Source organism: Hordeum vulgare, chromosome 5H (assembly GCF_904849725.1).
Source record: "Hordeum vulgare subsp. vulgare chromosome 5H, MorexV3_pseudomolecules_assembly, whole genome shotgun sequence".
Taxonomy (NCBI): Eukaryota; Viridiplantae; Streptophyta; class Magnoliopsida; order Poales; family Poaceae; genus Hordeum; species Hordeum vulgare.
The window spans coordinates 442,382,707-442,390,483 of NC_058522.1; positions in this window are offsets into that span (position 1 = coordinate 442,382,707).

A 7,777-nucleotide genomic window follows, 5' to 3' on the forward strand; every position below is an offset into this window, starting at 1 on the left:
GGAGAAGAGGAGGAGGAGGAGAAGAAGAATAAGAAGAAGAAGAAGAAGAAGAAGAAGAAGAAGAAGAAGAGGAGGAGAAGAGGAGGAGGAGGAGGAGGAGAAGAAGAAGAAGAAGAAGAAGAAGAAGAAGAAGAAGAAGAGGAGGAGGAGGAGGAGAAGAGGAGAAGAGGAGGAGGAGGAGAAGAAGAAGAAAAAGAAGAAGAAGAAGAGGAGGAGGAGGAGAAGACAAAAATAAGAAGGAGAAGAAGAAAAGAAGAAGAGATGAAGAAGAGAAGAAGAGAAGAAGAATACCTTCTCCTCCTTCTCCTTGCTTTAATTTCCGCAACAATGACATAATTAGCCCATTTAGCTCCAAAATGCCATAATAACCTCAACATGGCATAAGAACCTTGGTTAGCTCATTAATATTATATACTTAGCTTGTTTTCCTCTAAAATGACATAATTGGAATATTTGTGTTGATCGGGAGGATTTACATGTGATAGTTGTCTCGTCGCTGTGAGGTCTGCTGTGCGAAGACCTGCCAGTGCGTTGTACGAGCTCCGCCCCTGCATTCGTGGGTCAGTACAAATTTCGTCTCCTCCCTGCCCCTTCATTTACTGTGGCTCGGTTTCCGGATGAAACATTCTAGATTTAGGTAATTCAATTAATTTATCAGTATGCGTGACCAGTATGCGTCTCCCGTTCGAAAGGGCGACATCTATAAATATGCATGTCTTTGCATATTTATAACCGCCATCCTTTCGAATTGTCCAACATTATCCATGGACAGCCCGAGTATGTGTAGATTGGGTTCGTTTTCCCGTATGTTGTGCTGTGGATCCGATGCGGAATTTCGTCAGTGCCTCCCTGTTGTTCTCCGGATGCACATCCTCTCTGTTTATTGCGGAGACGTGTATCAGGAGAACAGCGGGGTGGTGCTGCCGAAATTTTGCGTTGAATCCGGAGCAGAGCATGGGAAAACGAACCCAATCTACACATACTCAGGTGCGATTCGGACCTATCTTTACCTATTAGCGTGTAGGTTGCCTGGACGTAATAAAAATGGCGAACCTGATTAACCGATGAATATAAATGCTAAATTATATATAAATATATTTCTCTATCTTTAGTAGCTACGCAAGATGAGTGATCGTGTGTGGATGTATACCGGTCACCCTAGTCAGAAAGAGATGACGAAAGAATGGTTTTTAAAAACAAAGGAATTTGTGAAAGCCGCATTCGCAAATGGCCAGGAAAGAAACTATTGCCCCTGTCCTGGATGCGACAACTATAAAAAGACGACAGAGGCTGTAATGATTAAACACCTGCAAAGGAGGGGTTTTAAGCCTAATTATACGGTGTGGACATTTCATGGTGAGTCTATACAACGCACAAGAGCTGAGGTGGTCCGTCGTCGCACGGACGAGAATGGTACTGGGATCGAAGACATGGTGCAAGACTTTGATGATGCTCGGGATTCGAAAGATGAGATGGAGGAATCTGCAAAGGCCTTTTATGAAATGTTGGAGTCTTCAAAATGTCCTCTCCATGAGCACACTGAGCTCTGTCAGCTGGATGCAATTGCACAAGTAATGGCTCTGAAGGCTCAGTTCAACTTGGGAAGAGAATGCTACGACGCGATGATGACACTATTTGGACGTTTCCTACCCAAAGGCCATGTCATGCCTGCAAACCTATACCAGTCGGACAAAATACTTCGTGTACTTAAGATGCCCTATGAGAAGATAGATGCATGTGAGAAAGGATGTGTCTTATTTAGGAAGGAGTATGCACACTTGGACTATTGTCCCAATTGCGAGTCTTGCAGGTATCTTGTGGTAGACAACGGTATGGGTGAGAAGAGGCAGACCAAAATCGCAGTTAGTGTTCTTCGTTATATGCCAATCGTACCAAGACTTCAACGTCTTTTCATGGTCGAAGAGACAGCCAGACAGATGACATGGCACAAATTGGGCAAAAGAACCGAACTAGATGCGGATGGGAATAAGATGATGGTACACACATCGGATGGGGAAGCATGGAAACATTTCGATGGATTGCATCAGGATAAAGCGGCAGATCCAAGGAATCCTCGAGTCTGCGCCGCCACGGATGGTTTTAATCCCTTTGGCATGACGGCAACCCAATACAGTTGTTGGCCTGTATTTTTCATTCCACTCTATCTCCCCCCCCCCGGGCAGATTATGCAAAGAAAGAACATATTTCTGACGTTGATAATTCCAGGGCCCAATTATCCGGGGAAGAATATGAATGTGTACCTGCAACCACTTAAGGATGAATTGGAAGAAGCTTGGGAAAATGGGATCAAGACATACGATGCCGCTAGAAAAGAAAACTTCAAAATGCATGTGTGGTACATGTACTCTATGCATGACTTGCCAGCGTATGCGCTATTCTCTGGATGGTGTGTGCATGGAAGGTTTCCGTGCCCCCAATGCAAGGCAGCTCTTCAGTTTCATTGGTTGCAGGAGGGTCGGAAGTATTCTTGCTTTGACTTACATAGACAGTTCCTGACCATCAGTTCAGAAAAGACAAGAAGAACTTTACCAAAGGTAAAGTTGTAAAAAACTTGGCACCACCTGCGTTCACAGGCCAACAGATCCTGGATCAGTTAAACGCCCTCGAGCCTGATCCAGAGCGTCCAGGGTATTTCAAGGGGTATAATTCAAAACATGCCTGGACTCACAAGCCATGCTTCTGGGATCTGCCTTACTTCAAAGACCTCCTTCTTCCACACAATATCGACATGATGCACACTGAAAACAATATCGGAGAGGCTATTTTTGGTACATTGTTCGACATAGATGGGAAGACAAAGGATAATATTAAGGCTAGAGTCGATCAAGAGACACTATGTCATAGACCGTTACAAAACATGCGAGAAGGCAAAGGAAAGCAGAAGTGGTCGAAGCCAAAGGCCTGGTTCAATCTTGGAAGGCCAGCTATGAGGGAAATTATCTTGTGGGTCAAAATGCAATTGATGTTCCCCGATGGGTATGCAGCGAATCTAAAGAGGGGAGCGAGTCTTGAAAAATTAAAAATCTTTGGTCTCAAGAGTCATGATTGGCACATATGGCTAGAGCGGGTAATGCCGGTCATGTTACGTGGCTTTATTCCTGAGGATGAATAGCTAGTACTGGCGGAGCTGAGTTATTTCTTCCGTGTTCTTTTTGCGAAAGAATTGTCGCCTGGCGTGGTAGAATACATGGAGGAGTTTGCACCGAAGTTGTTGTGCAAGTTAGAGAAGATCTTTCCACCGGGCTTCTTTAATCCAATGCAGCATTTGATTTTACATCTACCGACCGAGGCAAGATTGGGTGGGCCCGTGCAAGATCTTTGGTGCTATGCAACTGAGAGGATGCAGAAGACCCTTCGAGCTAAATGTAAAAATGAGCATAGAATTGAAGCATCGATGGCTGAGGCATTCCTTACTGAGGAGGTGGCCAACTTTGTGACAGCACACTACGAAGCCAAAAATCATCATTTGCATATTCCGAAGCCTCGGCACAATGATGGAGACCCTAAAAAAGGTGGGTCCAACCTCAGCCTATTCAAAGGGAAGCTCGCACCAGCCGGTGCTTCGAAACCAATAACGTTGGATATCGAAGAATGGCGGAACATTTCGTTGTATATCTTCAACAACCTAACAGAAGTGCGGCCGTACATCGAGTGAGTTCTCGGCACATTTTCCCGTAACTTCTAATTCATTTGAATTGCTCTTATTCCCGGATATTTCAAACACCCGTTACGTCGTCAAATTCTCGGATGGAGCGGTGATCGAAAATGATTCCGTCGAAGAGTATGATCTTCTGTCAAAGACAGGAGGCGGCTATCCCGGTTTCATCTCTTGGTTCAAACAAATGGTAATTATCAATAATGGACCATTTCATTCTTGGTCTAACTTGCGGCTAATGCAACAACCGTTTCGTATTAAACTTGTAGGCTAATTCAGAGTGTATGGACGCCGAACTGAGACAAGTCGCTAATGGTTTTGACTATAAGGTCCGTTCATTTGAGAAATACAACATCAACGGGTATCTCTTTCGTACCTTTGGCAAAGAGCTATCTATGCCCGACCGGAAATCTACAAATTGTGGTGTCTCTACTATCGGCGAAGGTGTTATCGAGTATTATGGAAGAGTTGAAGCAATTTATGAACTTCAATTCTATGGTGAAAACCCACCGAACGTCGTAGTCTTCAAATGTTATTGGTTCCAGCCGAAAAAGACTAGAAGGACTCATGAACATATAGGACTAGTCGAAATCAATCCAAACACCCATTTAGATGTTCCCGATGTCTATATTACGGCTCAACAGGCGACCCAAGTTTTCTATCTACCGTGGGCATGCCAAACGGATAAGAATCTGGAAGGTTGGTATGTTGTTTATGGAGTGCCGCCACATGTCAGACCACCTCTCCCAAATGAACAGGATTATGAACCTCACATTAACCCAGACACATATGATGGAGAATTCTTCCAAGAAGCACGTCTTTCCAAGAAACGTTTCAAGAACCGCCGTGCTTCATCCAAGAACATGGAAGTAGATAGCGATAATGAATCCGATTCCAGCCCTGAGCCGGAACCAGAAGACCTGGAACTCATAGAGGTTACTGATGCGGATGACCTGTCAATGCTTCAACGATTAAAGCAAGGCCTTTCACAACTTCACGCCATTGAACCCGATGAGCACGTCATTCATGAAGACATGCGTGATAGTGATGATGATGATGCATTTATTGATGATGATGACGACCTTTATGGCATGGCCCATACTGCCTCGTACAAGAAGGCGAAGGCATTCTCTCAGTCTGACTTGGATGATCCCAGTAACTTCACCAACATATCATCCCACCAGAAGCTCGTGGCATACAGGGACGCGGGGAAGGCTACGAACGGGGATGACTTTAACCCTAGCCAGGAACCTTTGGATCCAGAGCTGGTGATGATATCTGGTGGCGGGAGGCCCCATGGCTCGATAGCCATTGGAGATGGGATAATCCGTTGTCCACTCACTCTTCCAGAGATCAAGGCGCGCCAGTCGAGCAGATGTCCTGAGATAACGCCTCGTCCACGGCCAGTCGAACTTGCCATCGAGGTTACTTGTACGGACTAAGAACACTTTCATCCATTTCATTATGTGTGTCACCATAGATCATTACTGTGGTAACGAGGAATGGTTTTTCAGGCTGCTCTTCAGAAAGAGAGAGCGGCAAACCAGGCTGCTCTTGAGAAAGAGAGATTGGCAAGCCAGGCTGCTCTTCAGGCTGCTCTTGATGAGAGGGACCAGAACACGGCACGATTGCTTGAGGAGGAGAGGACCCAGAATGAGGCGGGTCAACGGGCCCTGTACGGGCTTTTTGTGGTATGTTTTTTTTCACATTAGCCAAATCATGTGTGTAAAGTCTGTTTCAATACTAACTAATACAACCCACGCTTGAGGGTCTGTGCGAGAAGAGCGGTCAAGTCCCTCCGCCGATGCCCGTCTTCTCTTCGATTGGCACGGTGAGTTTCATTATAAACTAGTATTAATAATTGAGTGTCATCATGCTAACTGAGACATTGCAAAATATCTTTTCTGCAGAATAACTCCCGAGCGGCATCGCACGACCCTTCTCCGGGGCAACCGTCTCCAAACGAAGCCGGCGCGAGCAACCGTGGTGTTTCTCCTCCTTGATGACCACTACGGTAAGTTTCTCCTCCAAACTTAGCTTGTTTTCCTCTAAAATGAGATAATTAGCCCATTTAGCTCCAAGAAGACATAATTAGGTAATTTAGCTCCAACAAGAGGAGAAGAAATAGGAAAAATGAAAAGAAAGAAGAAGAAGAAGAAGAGAAGAAGGAGAAGGAGGAGAAGGAGGAGGAGGAGGAGGAGGAGGAGAAGGAGGCCAAGGACCTTCTAGTCCTTCTCCTCCTTCTTATCCTCCTTCTTCTCTTCTTTTTTCTTCTTCTCCTCCTCCTTCTCCTTCTCCTTCCCCTTCCCCTCCTCCTCCTCCTCCTCCTTCTTGTTTTTCTTCTCCTTGTTCTCTTCTTTCTTCTTCTCTTTCTTCTTCAATTTAGCTTATTTGTCATATATATGTTGTTCTTCTTCTTCTTCTGACTTTCTTATTCCCATTTTGCAGATTGGATGTACTACATGCATGGAAGCTGGCGTTGGAGTGCTTTAGTTTCCGTTTTTATTTGAGTTGATGAACAATATGTTGGTTCTTTGTATGTGTTGATGAACAATATATGTGCAACTATATGTATGTATATATGGATGAAACTTTGTATGTGTTGGTTCTTTTGATATATGGGATGTACGTTGATGAACAAATGGCATTGATGAGCTTTATATGTATATCATATATGTGTTGTGACCTATTTATGATATATGTGCTACGAATTATATGTATATGTGCTGTGAGATAGAAAAAATAAATAAAAATGTGAAAATATAGGCTCTTTGCCGTCTGCCAGCTGATGGCAAAGGCCTTTGCCGTCAGCTGACCGACGACAAAGGTGCCACGTGGCGCCCAGCTGTGCAACCTGGACAGTAGCAGCTGGCCATATAGTCTCTTTGCCGTCTGCTTCCTGGGGGGCAGACGGCAAAGAAGAGGGCATAGAGGAGGAGGCAGACGGCAAAGAGTGGAGAGAGGGGGGAGGGGAGGACCCGGCAGACGGCAAAGATGGACGTGGAGGCAGACGGCAAAGATGGAGGGGGAGGGGAGGGGAGGAGAAGGGAGACGGCAAAGATTGACGGGGAGGCAGACGGCAAAGGCTCCGTTAACCCCTAACGGAGGCAACGCGTGTCGGCTGCCGTCTCAAGAGCTTTGCCGTCAGCTCCTGAGGAAAGCTGACGGCAAAGAGCTTTGCCATCCGCCTTCCTCGGGCAGACGGCAAAGAAGGTCCTATGCTGTCGTAGGCTGACGCAGAAATTTTGCCGGTCGTGACAATCTTTGTCGTCTGTGGTATTGTCTTTGCCGTCCGGGATATTGTCTTTGCCGTTTGTGATGGCAGACGGCAAAGAAGCTGATTCATGTAGTGTTAGTCCCAAAAATAGTATAAAAAGTTGGCAAAAGTATACGAAAGTTGTAGAATATTTGCATGAAACACGAAAAAATTATAGATACGATGGAGACGTATCACCCCATACATCCAGAAACACAAGTTCAAGCGCTTAAGTGACTACACGACTGGACTCGAAAAAAGGAAGCTGGTGAAACTTGACTTGTTGTGAGGCATCACAAACTGCATCGACATGTTTATCGGACACAACTTGGAGCTCTTTATGATGAAGAACATGGTGAATGATGGGAGTGGTAGGATGACTAAGGCACGTCTGGCAATGTGATGGAGACACACGAACGCCGCTGAAAGCACTAGGAGCTCGTGGCACATCAAGTGCATAGAGACCATTATTGCATAGCAGACCTCTAAGGAGTAGACCCTTGTGTCCCGATCCTTAACAAAAAATGGAAAGGATAAAACTCAGCAAGAACATTATTATCACGAGTTAGTTTAGGAACAGACAGCAAACTACGTGAAACAGAGGGAACTCGAAGGACATTAAGAAGACGTAATTGCTTGGATCGACGAGTAAGAAGAGATGCATGACCAATATGTGAGATGTGCATACCTACCCCATTTGTAGTATGAACCTAGTCATGTCCATGGTACGACTCCTATGTAGAGAGCTTTCCCATATCGCTCGTTAGGTGGTTGGTGGCTCCCATATCCATGTACCATGTAGGATCAACCAGATACGAAGGAGTGTGTCCATGCTCATGACTCGC